Source organism: Euphorbia lathyris, chromosome 4, assembly GCF_963576675.1.
Source record: "Euphorbia lathyris chromosome 4, ddEupLath1.1, whole genome shotgun sequence".
Lineage (NCBI taxonomy): Eukaryota > Viridiplantae > Streptophyta > Magnoliopsida > Malpighiales > Euphorbiaceae > Euphorbia > Euphorbia lathyris.
The window spans coordinates 2,905,014-2,919,039 of NC_088913.1; the positions used below are offsets into that span (position 1 = coordinate 2,905,014).

The window sequence follows — 14,026 nt, forward strand, 5'->3', positions numbered from 1 at the left end:
CTAACTTTCTGATTCTTTTCTGAATCAGAAACTCAACATAATAACTTTCTTCTCTAATTTCTCTAACTTTTCCAACATAACCAACAACTTAATTTCTGAAATGGATCACTTATTTATAGTTGTTGAAGGGTTGTAAATGATGGGTCGTGTCCGTTGGTGAAGGGTCGCTCTTATCCAAACGAACAGATGCGTTTCTCGGATTAAAACATGTGAATTATGTGCAGAATACTTCGCTGTCGCGACTGAGATTCTGAAAATCTCAGTCGCGACAGGGGGTACAGGGGCGAGTGAAGACTTCGTTTTTTCTTCCGTGACGCCTTTCGTAAGTCGCGACTGAGATTATGAAAATCTCAGTCGCGACAGAGAGATATCTCCCTGTCTCTCGACTGCTTCTCGTCCTCCTTGAGCGTTCTTCTGACTGATATGCATTCTTGGTACGTTTTTTAGGTTTTTCCTCCATTTTAGCTCCGTTTTCGCTCCGTTTTCGCTCCGTTTTCGCTCCTATTTGGATTTAACCAAATAATTAAGTACCTTGCATCAAAGAAGTAAATAAAGACGTAAAAGTATTCCAAATGAACATAATTAACACGATTTCAATGTAAATTTAACGTATTTATGTATGATATTTTAGGTATATTTTGGGCTTAACAAACTCCCACACTTAAGCTTTTGCTAGTCCCGAGCAAAATTTCACTAAATTTATTCTTTAATCAATCTCTTTAAAAATAGAACATATATCCATATATCCATCTTTAAATTAGTTAAACCGAAAGATAAACTTTTCATGGTAAATTTATACGCAAAGTATCAAACTAGCTTGTGTAAAAGAGATATATCATTCGTCTTGTATCTCAATTTTTATATTGAAGTATTCGGGACGGTGTAAGCACGCATGTTTTTGAATCTTTCGTCTCAAGGCATTTCTAAGCACAAAATTTCCTTTCCCAAACCTAAACTATTACAAATATAGATTTATTAAGGACTTAGGTTTAATATATTCACTTAGTCACGCCCGTGATAAGGGTGGTCTCGTCTGTGACTTTATTTGAATTAATTTGCTTTCGTGTTCGTTTAAGAGGTACCGACCATGCCATGGGTGGACGCAATCGTTACTTAAAACTTTAAACACGTTTAATTTTGCTTTAATTTCTAACGTTCCTTTCATACCTCGACCGTGATAAGGGTGGTCGCAATCGTGGCCAAAAGTAAACGGTACTTAATGTTCTTCCCTTTTATATCTCGATTGTGATAAGGTTGGTCTCAATCGTGGCCAAAAGTTAAGAATACGACTACTTGATTAACACGAGTTATAAAAATATAAATTGGGAAAGAAAAATAGCACATTCATCCTATATTGACTTGAAATTCAACATGTGTTATGGCTAAAGTTGTTAGTTCGATTTATGCCTATAAACCTAATTGAAAATTGAAAATAAGATTTATATTTATCATGAATTCATGATATAAGGTTGAGATTTGAAACTAAAGAAATTTTACTTATATATACATTTACTCGAGACGTTTTTGATAAAATCGTATCGGAGATTTGTAAAAATATGTGTAAAAATATAGCCCGTATAGAAATATTATTTCTAACGATAATGATAACCTGAAAATATGCTTAACATTATTTTGAAAGTTAAAGTGTTTGAAACATATGAAATATATATACTTAACAAAAATATTACGTTTTTGAAAAGTAGCTATTATTTTTGAAAAATGTTGCACTTTATATAAAAATGTTGCAATTGGTTTTTTGAAAACTATTGCATTATATAGTTTACTTAAAATTTGAATAACAACGTGCATTTATATTTAAATAAATAGCATTCATTCTCATTCGTTGCATTCATTCGTACTTAAAATTAAAAATGAATATGAAATATATCCTCCCACACTTAATTTGGACCATGTCCTCATTGGTGCAAAAAGCGATAAAACACGAAAAATAGTACGAAATAAACCATACGAATGGGAATTAAAAATATAGTACGATAACATTCAAACATAATATTAAAGATAGTTGTATCAAACATAAATAAAAATATTGTATCAAATTTAACAAAACATAAAAACGAAAATGAGTGAAAGATAGAAAGGATAAAACCTATCAAGGTGAACTCGGTGGGGAAGGCGTAGTCTCAACTCCTTGGCGTCGGAAGAAAGATAGCAACCGGCGACGAGTAGATTTGTGCTCACGTCTCAATGTAGTGATATTGGCATCCACCGTGTTTATCCTCGAACTCATTTCGGTATTGGTGGCAACGACTTCATCTAACCGCAAATTCATGTGACGGTTATGCTCATTCATTTGTTGTAAAACACGTTGCCATCCAACTTGTTCTTCAACATTTGGTTCTTCATTTGCTTGCTTGTTGGTATTAACATCAACATTGTCCTCCTCCTCCTCTTCTTCATCAAATTCCTCTTCATCTTCCTCATCATCATCTTGGGCACCTAAACCTTGAGAACCCGAGGCTTCACTACCCATGGTAGCAAAAACACGTCTTGTGCGATCCGCATAAGATATAAAGGCGGGCGGTCCCATTTTCTTCAATAAATTGGCCCTTTGAAGTGCCGTGAGATCCAAGAAAGGTAAACCAACATGAGGCATATTTTGATAATCTACTAATTCACCCCAAGCACCCAAAACAATGCCGGTAATTAAATTACCCATAGGCACTTGCTTATTGCGGGACTTGGAAGCTCGAACTAAATTAGTAAATATCATCGTGATACTATCAATGGTCAAACCTTTAAAAATAGCATCTAACACAACCAAATCACGAACTTGCACTTTTGAACTTTCAACCCGACCAAATAAGGAAAATGATAAAAACTTGTGAAAGAAAAAGATACAATCATCCTTAAGTAGCTTGCTAGATGTATTCTTTGGATTAAAAACATCTAAACCGGTTAAAGATTGCCAAACTGTGTGTGAATTAAAAGGCTTTGGTTTGGAATAAAAATTCCGAGTAGGAAAGCCAAACCAACGGTTCATGGCCGCATACCCAACGTCATAACGAACTCCATCATTCCGAAAAGAGATAACTCCTTTCTTCTTGTCATAGGTTAGAGTAACCAAAAACTCAATAATATGCGATTTAAGACTAGGAAAACGCGTACTAGAAAAACGTTTCCAACCAAGAACGGAAAGAAATTCATCAATACGCTCGGTAAAAGAAAGTGTGTTTACCGTGTCGGTGTCAAGGAAAAGCATGTCGATGAACTCTATTTGGCTATTAGAAAATCGGCGATATTTGCGTCCTTCGGCTTCCATCGCAATGTCGAACGGTGCTCCATATTGAACCCGTAATCTATTGACTTCGGTGGCCTTAGCTTTGTTAGCAACGGTCTTTTGTCTAGGCATTTTGTTTGTGAATTTTGGTGAAAGAGATGAAGAAAATATGAAAGGATGAAAGGAAGAGTAAAAGATAATGGTGGTGAATTGGGGAAGAAGAAGATGAATAGGGTAAAGATTTATGGGGAAGATGAGTGAATCTTGTTATTGGGAAGAGAAAAGATGATTGATTGGTGTAAAAATAGGTGATTTAAATAGGTGTAAGTAATAGGTATTGATTAGGATAGATGAATAGGTAAGTAATTAGTGTAGGAATAGGAAAAGAGGTAAAATTCGCCCCTAATCCCGTGACTGGAAGTCGCAAGTCGCGACTGAGATTTTCAAAATCTCAGTCGCGACAGCAAGTATGTAGGGGGGTCGAAATTTTGCTGAAAGTTGTCCTCTTGCTGTCTCAACTGAGAATTCAAAATCTCAACTGAGATTTTGGAAATTCTGGGTAAAATGGTGACTGTTTTTGATGATTTTAACACTTCTAAACCAATTCCTCTTATAATTAAGTGACATTAATGTGAATAGTAATCCCTGAAACTGAGATAAACAAAACTGAAACATTAAATTAAAGGAAAACCAAGGGTTGTTCCTTAAAGAAAAGAAATAAACTAAGGAATTAATGCACTTTTTTTTATAATCAAAAATATAAACAATACCTAATATATAGTACATAAAAACATCTTATAAAAACATCTTACTCCTAAAAATACAAAATAGAAACACTCATATATATAATAAAACCAAACAGAAACTCATATTATATCCCTAAGTAGTTGACAAACGACATGCATTGGCCCTATTAATCTTCGTTTGAATGAAGACTTGCCTCTCTGGTGCAGAAAGGAATGTTGGACCAGAACGAAAAACTCATTTTACAAGCCCCTCGTTCTCCAAGAACTCGTAGTCTAGAATAGGGAATGGTTCCGTATCAGTCTAAGGGACAGAAATGGTTCCCTTGGCTCCTAGTATGATTCCACAAATGATGTTGGTGAACCCAATCTTCCGGTTTTTCGAACGGGAAGCGGAAACTAACCCCTCCATTAGAATCTTCGAGGAGTTCACTGAGTTGCCTTGGAAAATGTCGCCCAACACATAGAGATCAGTATCTTTCACAACATTGCTACTGACTCGACCAAAAAGGCCGTGACAGAGGAATTTATGTAGATACAGCATGGAATTAGAATTGATGGATTTGTTGAAGGCAAGACGTGGATTGAATCGCCAAAATCCTGTTAACATCCTCCATATATCTCTAGAAGTCATATCCCTTCCAGGATGGTGTTGAGTTGTGTCTCGGGGTGGAAATCCAAACCAATTATGTAGTTCTGGATATCCAAAAGTGAATACCTGCCCCTCACAACGAAAACTGAGACGAACACGTCTCTTGTTGACGAATCGAACAGTAGATAAAAACTCTAGAACCCAATTTCCAATTATAGGAAATTTCATAGAAACAAATTTGGTCCATCCCAAATTAGTAAGATATCGATCAATGTCTTCGCTTATCCCGAGTTACTCGTTTAGAAACTCGTCCATATACATCATGCCAAAGAATTGAGCATATCTAAATTGCAGAAAGCGTTTCCCCTCGTCATGGTTATAAATTGGAAACCATGCACCATAACGATCGGAGATATCAACTTTCCCGCTTTGAGCAGAAGTGTGTTTTTGAACATTTTTCAAAGACTTAGTCATGTCTGTGAGAGAAAAGAAAATGATTTCTGTAGGATTTGAGAATTTGAGAAAGAAATTCAGAAAGATAAAATGAAATGGAAGAAGTCTAATCCTACAGGAATATATAAGACCTATAAGTGAAAGGTTGTATCTGTTAAAAAGAAAAAGGTGCCAAAGTGATACCTCTTTGATTCAACTGATAGAAATTTTAAAGAAAGAAGACTGTAATCCCTTACAGTTATTTCAATTGCAAAAAAAAAAACAGAAAATCTCAACTGAGATTTTCGGAATCTCAACTGAGATTTCCAAATACTGAAACATGAAAAATCTCAACTGAGATTTCTGCATATTTAATTTCTCAATAACACTTAACACTTAATGAAATCATTTTCAAAACATGACTAAATTAAAATTTTAATGTTGACAAAACTTATTTGTACACAAAAATAAAAATAAAAATAATAAATAAATAAATTAAAAAGAAAAAGAATAAAAATTATGAACATAAAATAAGAAAAAATATAAATTAAAAAACATGAAAACTAAATAAATTAATTTTCATAGAATTTATCCACGGATTCAATTGCTTGAATTGGAGCTCCGTCGAAATAAATCTTGCAACGATTACCATTGACCTTAAATCGTTCGCTATTAGACTTTTCTAACTCCAAAGTTCCGTAATCAAATGTTTTAACAACCAAAAATGGTCCAGCCCATCTAGATTTTAGCTTACCTGGAAATAACTTTAATCTCGAATTAAAAAGTAAGACTTTATCCCCCAACATTAAAGTTTTTAATTTTGATTTTGGCATCATGGCACTTTTTAATTTTTTCCTTATAAATTCTTGCATTTTCGTAGGACAAATAGCGTAATTCATCCAACTCGTTTAAGTCGAACAAACGCTTTTTCCCTGCGCTTTGCAAATCATAATTAAGGGTTCTTATAGCCCAATATGCTTTATGTTCTAATTCAACCGGCAAATGACAAGCTTTACCATAGACTAATCTATAAGGTGTCATTCCGATAGGTGTTTTAAATGCAGTACGGTATGCCCATAATGCATCGTTAAGTTTATGTGCCCAGTCTCTTCTAGAAGACGAAACTGTTTTTTCAAGTATCCATTTGAGTTCTCTATTTGAAATTTCCGCTTGACCATTCGTTTGAGGATGGTACGGTGTAGAGATACGGTGGTGTACTCCGTATTTTTTCATAAGTGACTCAAAAACTCTATTTACGAAATGAGTACCACCGTCGCTTACCATAACTCTAGGAACTCCAAATCGACAGAATATTGAATTTAAAAACTTAACAACTACTTTAGAATCATTTGTCGGGGTTGCAATTGCTTCAACCCACTTTGAAACATAATCTATGGCTACTAATATGTAATTTTTGCCAAAAGAAGTAGGAAAAGGACCCATGAAATCGATCCCCCACACGTCGAAGATTTCAACTTCCAATATGTTCATAAGAGGCATCTCATCTTTCCTTCCTATATTCCCTGTTCATTGACATTTATCACAGCGGACTATAAATGAACGGACATCTTTAAACAGAGTAGGCCAAAAGAATCCGCATTCAAGTATTCTAGCTGCTGTTTTGCTTATGCTATTATGACCTCCGTAAGCGCTAGCATGACATTCCAACATTATAGAGTCATATTCAAACTCACTAACACATCTCCTAAGTATTCCATCGCCACATGTTTTGAACAAGAATGGATCTTCCCAAAAATATTTCTTAGCTTCTGAAAAGAATTCCTTCTTTTGCTGAGAATTCAATCCATCTGGCACAACATGTGCAGCTAAGTAATTGGCTATATCCGCATACCATGGAGCTATGACACTTTGTACATGCATGAGATGTTCATCGGGGAAATCATCTCGAATGCCTGATGTTTCACCGATGGGACCGTTTTCATCCTCAAGTCTTGATAGATGATCGGCGACCAGGTTTTCAACTCCCTTTTTGTCTTTAATCTCAATGTCAAATTCTTGCAATAATAAAACCCATCTAATAAGACGCGGTTTTGCATCTTTCTTAGCAAATCAATATCGTAAAGCTGCATGATCTGTATAGATGATGACTTTAGATCCTAACAAATAAGATCGGAACTTATCACATGCAAAAACTACTGCTAACATTTCTTTTTCAGTTGTGGTGTAATTTAACTGTGCACCGGACAATGTGTGACTCGCATAATATATAACATGAAGTTTCTTATCCTTCCTTTGACCTAATACACATCCTACAGCTAAGTCACTCGCATCACACATTATTTCGAAAGGTAGATTCCAATCGGGTTTCGATATTATAGGTGTACTGACTAAAGCTGTTTTCAAAGTATTGAATGCTTGTAAACAATCCTTATTAAAATCAAAAGTTGAATCTTTCATAAGCAAATTAGTAAGTGGTTTGGAGATTACAGAAAAGTTCTTTATAAATCTTCTGTAAAAACCTGCATGACCTAAAAATGATCTTACTCCCTTAATAGTGGTTGGTGGGGGTAATTTTTCTATAACTGAAGTCTTTGCTCTGTCCACTTCTAAACCTTTTTCAGATATCTTATGACTTAAGACAATTCCTTCATCTACCATGAAATGGCATTTTTCCCAATTTAATACTAAATTCGTTTCCTCACATCTAGACAATACTTTATCTAAGTTCTGTAAACATGCATCGAAAGAATCTCCATAAACTGAAAAATCATCCATGAAAACTTCCATTATATCTTCAATGAAGTCATTAAATATTGCTGTCATACATCGTTGAAACGTTATTGGTGCATTACATAGACCAAAAGGCATTCTCCTATATGCAAATGTTCCGTAAGGACATGTGAAGGTTGTTTTATCTTGGTCATCCGGGTAAATGTAAATTTGAAAGAATCCGGAATAACAGTCTAGGAAACAATAAAATGCATGACCGGCTATCCTTTCGATCATTTGATCAATGAAAGGTAGAGGAAAATGATCTTTCCTAGTTGCTTTGTTTAGGTTCCTATAGTCTATACAAACCCTCCAACTGGTGGTGGTTCGTGTAGGTATCAGTTCACCTTCATCATTTCTTACAACAGTTATGCCTCCCTTTTTAGGTACACAATGGATTGGACTAACCCATTCACTATCCGAGATCGGATAAATGATTCCATTGTCTAAAAGTTTAGTAATCTCATTTTTGACTACTTCTTTCATGTTCGGATTTAAGCGTCTTTGCCTATCTGCTTTAGGTGGCTTATCCTCTTCTAAGTGAATTCTATGCATTACGATACTAGGATTAATTCCTTTTAAGTCTGAAATTTGCCATCCCATACTTCCTATCCTATTTCTAACAACATCTTTCAATTTTTCTTCGTGATCATTTGTTAATTTGTTAGAAATAATTATAGGTAGAGAATCGCCTTCTTCCAAGAAAGCGTACCTCAAATGACTGGGTAACTCTTTAAGTTCTAATTTAGGGGGTGTTACAATTGAAGGCAGAACTGGTCCATCTTCTCGAATCAAAGGCTCTGGGTCCTTATCTTCTAATTCCTCACCTATTATAGGTTCAATTATTTCTTCACTATGAATAACGTCATTGACACATTCCTCGACTAAATCAAGTTTCATACAAGGGAATTCTTCCATAGGGTATTTCATCGCTTTGTTCATATTAAACTCGATCTTATCTTCTCCTATCCTTAAAACTACCTTCCCTTCCGACACATCTACTAGAGCGCGTCCCGTGTTCATAAACGGTCTACCAAAAATTAAAGGGCAATTTACATCATATGCAAAGTCTAATATAACAAAATCGGTAGGAAAAATAAATTTATCTACTTTGACTAAAACATCTTCAATTATACCATATGGCCTCTTAGTGGTTTGATCCGCTAATTGCAAAAACCATATTGGTACGTTTGATATCTTCTTCTAAACCTAACTTGTTAAAAATAGATAATGGCATTAAGTTTATACTTGCTCCTAAATCACAAAGACAACTTGGGAATTCAATATCTCCCAACTTACACGGAATAGTAAAACATCCTGGATCTTTGAGTTTAGTGGGCAAATTACTTGACACGATTGAACTACAGTCTTCAGTTAACGAAATGGATGAAATTCCTTCCCAACTGATTTTCTTCGAAATCAAATCTTTTAAAAACTTACCATAGTTAGGAATTTGTGTGATTGCATCCATGAATGTCAAATTGATGTGCAAATTTTTAAGTTTATCCAAAAACGTTAAAAGTTGTTTATCATAGTCCTTATTTCGAACTTTGTGCGGAAAAGGTGGTTTGGGTACAAAAGTTTTGGTACTTGTGTCAAATGGTGAACTATTTGTGTTTAAGATATCTTCTTTGGATTTTGATAAATCAGTTCCTGGTAATGTTGCATCTTTGGGCATTTCAGGCCCTTGATAATTTTTCCCTGAACGAAGAGTGATAGCTTTCACCTGCTCTTTCAGATTTTCTTCCGTATGGCTGGGAAGACTTCCCTCTTTTCGGGATGGAATTGATTTAGCAAGTTGACCAATTTGAACCTCCAAATTATGGATGCTAGATGAGTGGTTTTTAATAAGCTGATCGAATTTATTTTCGATCCGTTTAAAACCATCGTCGTGATTACTTATTTTTCCACTGATAGCATCTATGAATTTGTCGATTTTAGAAGATAAAGTGCTAATCGTATCTCTTGACTGATTTTGATAATTAGTGGTACGATTTTGATTAGCACTTGCATTATTGTTATTGTTATCTTTCCAGTTAAAGTTAGGATGATTCCTCCATCTAGAATTATAAGTATTAGAATAAGGATTATTAGTTTGGTTTTGCCCTTGGACAAAATTTACCTGTTCGATCTCACTCATATTTTCATAATCCACATCCGTTTGGATTGGATTACCATTGGTATCGCGTGGTGCCATAAATTTGTCAATTTTGTGTGACAAAGCAGAAAATTGGGCTTGTAGCATCGCGACTGGATCAAGTTCAACTATACCTTTAACTGATGGTGTGGTTGAGGATGATGGTTTTGCTACCGGCATATGTCCACGTTCCGCGGGCCACACACTGCTGTTGATTGCCATTTCCTCCAAAAGTTCTCTCGCTTGGGCTGATGTTTTCTTCATAAATAGCCCTCCCGACATAGCATCTAATGAACCCCTAGTTGTAGGATTTAGTCCATTGTAAAATGTTTGCATTAAAAGTTCAGCGGGTAATTGGTGGTGTGGGCATAAACGTTGAAGTTCTTTAAAACGTTCCCAAGTTTCATAAAGAGTCTCATTATCATTTTGAGAAAAAGATGTTAACTCTTTTATGACTCTTGCGGTTTTTGCTAAAGGAAAATATTTTGATAAAAATGCTTGGGCTAATTGTTCCCAAGTGGCAAAACTTGCGGCTGGCATAGAAATTAACCATTCTTTGGCTCTATCCTTCAAAGTGAAAGGAAAGAGGCGAAGTTTGATTGCTTCTGCAGTCACATCTGGGATTTTAAAAGTGTCACAAATTTCAAGGAAATTTGTTAAAAGGGTGTTAGGATTTTCGTTAGGTAACCCGTAAAATGTTACATTATTTTGCAACATATTAAGCAAAGCTAGCTTAATTTCAAATTGATTTGCGGTGATTCTGGGTCTAACGATACTATTGGTCACATCGGCCACACCTGGCCTAGCATAATCCATAAGTGTTGGTGGGTCGGCCATTTTTTTTGGCTCGGTAAATGTTTTTACTGGGGTCTTATTTTTGTTTTTCTTGTTTTTCTTGTTCTTCCTAATGGTTTTCTCAATTTCTGGGTCTATAGGGTCTGGTACAATGCCTGAACTTCGAGAACTGCGCATGAACCTGAAATGTTGCACGAACCGAAACTACCTACAAAGCAGAATTTGAAAAATAAATAAATTAGTAAATGAAAATTATTAAATTAAAAAAGTTAAAATAAGTATGTTTAAACCTAGATTCGAAATAAAACACGAAAAATTTAAAATTTTGTCAAAAATTTTGGCGTTCCCCGGCAACGGCGCCAAAAACTTGTTGAGCGATTTCCGCAAGTGCACGGTATACGCTTGTAGTAATAAAAGATATCGAACCCACAGGGAACGCTTTTTAACTAAAACTTAATTTAATTCGGTTTTAATCACGTGTTTAGGTTTAATAAAAGAAAATCGTTTAATTAATTGTATTGGTTTGGGTAAATTAGGATTAGATAGAAATATTATATCGAGTTTAGAGAACAGTTCTGTCTTGGGATTTTGATTACAAGACAGATACTACCGTAATTGGAATAAATAGAAGGTATAAAACTTATTTTCATAAAGCAAAGAAGGCAACTTTAACTTTGTAAAGATTATGGACATGTAACAATATAGCGATTTATTCAATTAAATGGCTTTGAACCGTAGAAATCTCTCTGGATCGGAGTAGATTGCTACCTTAATCAAACTAGTATTTTATGTCTGATAAGCCGCGATCAGCGATCATGTCATCCAGAAAAACTAAATCAGTCAAGTGTTCAACAGAGTTCTTATATGAATAAGATGGAATAGAACGTTTTAATAAAAACACCAATTTATCATTTTGAAAATCATTTTGTCAGAACAATATCAAAATAACAACAGTTATAATGTATTGAATAAATAAGTATATCATTAATGAAATGTGAATTTTCACAAGTTAACAGAGAAGTAGAAACTTGGATAGCATTGTAACGAAAACTTTGAGATCCGGGTTGACAATCCTTCCCTCAAACTCCGTAGGTGCGTCAAACCTCATGCGCTTCAGCCGTCAATTCTTCTCGCTGGATATTCGGAATAGAGACTGGTCAGTCCACTACCAGAATGAAAACTTGTCTCTGATCAACCTTAAAAACTAAACTAATACTGTGTTTATAACTAATCTAATAACAACTTGTGTATAGCAAGTTTGTTTACACAGAAATGTAATCTAACTTTCTGATTCTTTTCTGAATCAGAAACTCAACATAATAACTTTCTTCTCTAATTTCTCTAACTTTTCCAACATAACCAACAACTTAATTTCTGAAATGGATCACTTATTTATAGTTGTTGAAGGGTTGTAAATGATGGGTCGTGTCCGTTGGTGAAGGGTCGCTCTTATCCAAACGAACAGACGCGTTTCTCGGATTAAAACATGTGAATTATGTGCAGAATACTACGCTGTCATGACTGAGATTCTGAAAATCTCAGTCGCGACAGGGGGTACAGGGGCGAGTGAAGACTTCGTTTTTTCTTCCGTGACGCCTTTCGTAAGTCGCGACTGAGATTATGAAAATCTCAGTCGCGACAGAGAGATATCTCCCTGTCTCTCGACTGCTTCTCGTCCTCCTTGAGCGTTCTTCTGACTGATATGCATTCTTGGTACGTTTTTTAGGTTTTTCCTCCATTTTAGCTCCGTTTTGGATTTAACCAAATAATTAAGTACCTTGCATCAAAGAAGTAAATAAAGACGTAAAAGTATTCCAAATGAACATAATTAGCACGATTTCAATGTAAATTTAACGTATTTATGTATGATATTTTAGGTATATTTTGGGCTTAACAAGTTACAAGTTTGTGTAAATAGTTTAAGACACAATATGTAGTTATTATTGTTGTCGTTTAGATTTCAAGTTTGGTTCGAAGATAAGTTGCATTCTGGTAGTAGACGATCCATCTCTATTCCGAGATTCAGCGAGAGGAACTAACGGCTGAAGCGCAAAAGGGTCTGACAAACCTACGAAGTTTGAGGGAAAGATTGACAACCCGGAACTCAAAGATTTCGTCAAAATGCTATCCATGTTTCTTCTTCTCTGTTAACTTGATTCGATTCATAATCAATTAATAATATATCTTTTCAATTCAATATATTCTTCTATTGTTACTTTGATGTTACCTTCGAAGTAAGGTTCTGGTGTTTTCATTAAAATGTATATATTTCATATAATTACAAGGAAACTTAGTTGAACACTTGAAAGAATTAGTTTTTATGGAAGATATGATCGTGAGCGCGGCTTATCGGATATAAATATCAATTTGATTAAGGTAGAAATCTGCTCCGATCCAGAGAGATTTCTACGGTTCAAAGCCTATTAATTGTGTTAGTCGATAAATTGTTACATCTTAATAATCTTATCAAAGTTATAAGTTGTTTTCTTGCTTTGTGTAAACAAGTCTCGAATTTTACTTTAACCTAAACTTAATCTCTACATGTTCTAATCTTAACTATAACCAAAATTAGGATTAGAAACCAATTTAAACCAATTTAAACCATTTCAAACCATAAACGTTTTCCTATAAACTTTGAGAAGACGAATGTAATAAAGACAATAAATTCTAATCAAATTATCATACGTTCCCTGTGGGATCGATATTTTATTATTACAAGCGAAACCGTGCACTTGCGGAATTCGCCTAACAAGTTTTTGGCGCCGTTGCCGGGGAACGGTGTTGATATTTGATTTTTAATTATTGTTTTAATTTTATTCTGAATCTTGGTTTATAGATTTTTTATAATTTATGTATTTATTTGTGTTATAGTTTTTATTTAGTTGAGGATGGTTATTAGGACTAAATCCTCATTGTTATTTAACGTTTGCATTAAGATTGTTTGCAGATAAACAGAAAACAAAAATCCAAGTTTTCTCAAAGATAAACTGGAGATTTGATTATCAATAAAATGCACAGAAGAAGTCTAGAGAAAAGCAATTCAGCATGCAGATACATCAGAAGGGAAAGAAATTTTTTGAAAAAACTTGTCAGACGTCACAGATGGTTTTTCCAGAAAAATTTACCTCTTCCCAAACACCTTTACCTCTTTTTTATACACTTACCCTTCACCAAAACATCATTTCTCTTTGTAAAAATAAGTATTCAATTCCTACATAAAACCAAAATAATTTCTTCTTTTATCATATCATTTCCTTAAACACCTACATTTATCTCTCTAAAAAACAACAGAATCATCACCAACTAGTTTGGTGCCGGTTGATCGATATCTCTTCTCAGACAGATACACCAGAAAGTGG

General features: G+C 34.7%; 1 non-coding gene across 1 annotated transcript; it reads left to right on the plus strand.

Moving 5' to 3' along the window:
- Positions 1-10,224: 10,224 nt before the first annotated feature.
- LOC136228174 (small nucleolar RNA R71) lies at positions 10,225-10,331 on the plus strand. Its single transcript, XR_010688508.1, has one exon. It is a non-coding gene; the product is annotated as a small nucleolar RNA R71 (small nucleolar RNA).
- The last annotated feature ends 3,695 nt before the right edge of the window (positions 10,332-14,026 follow it).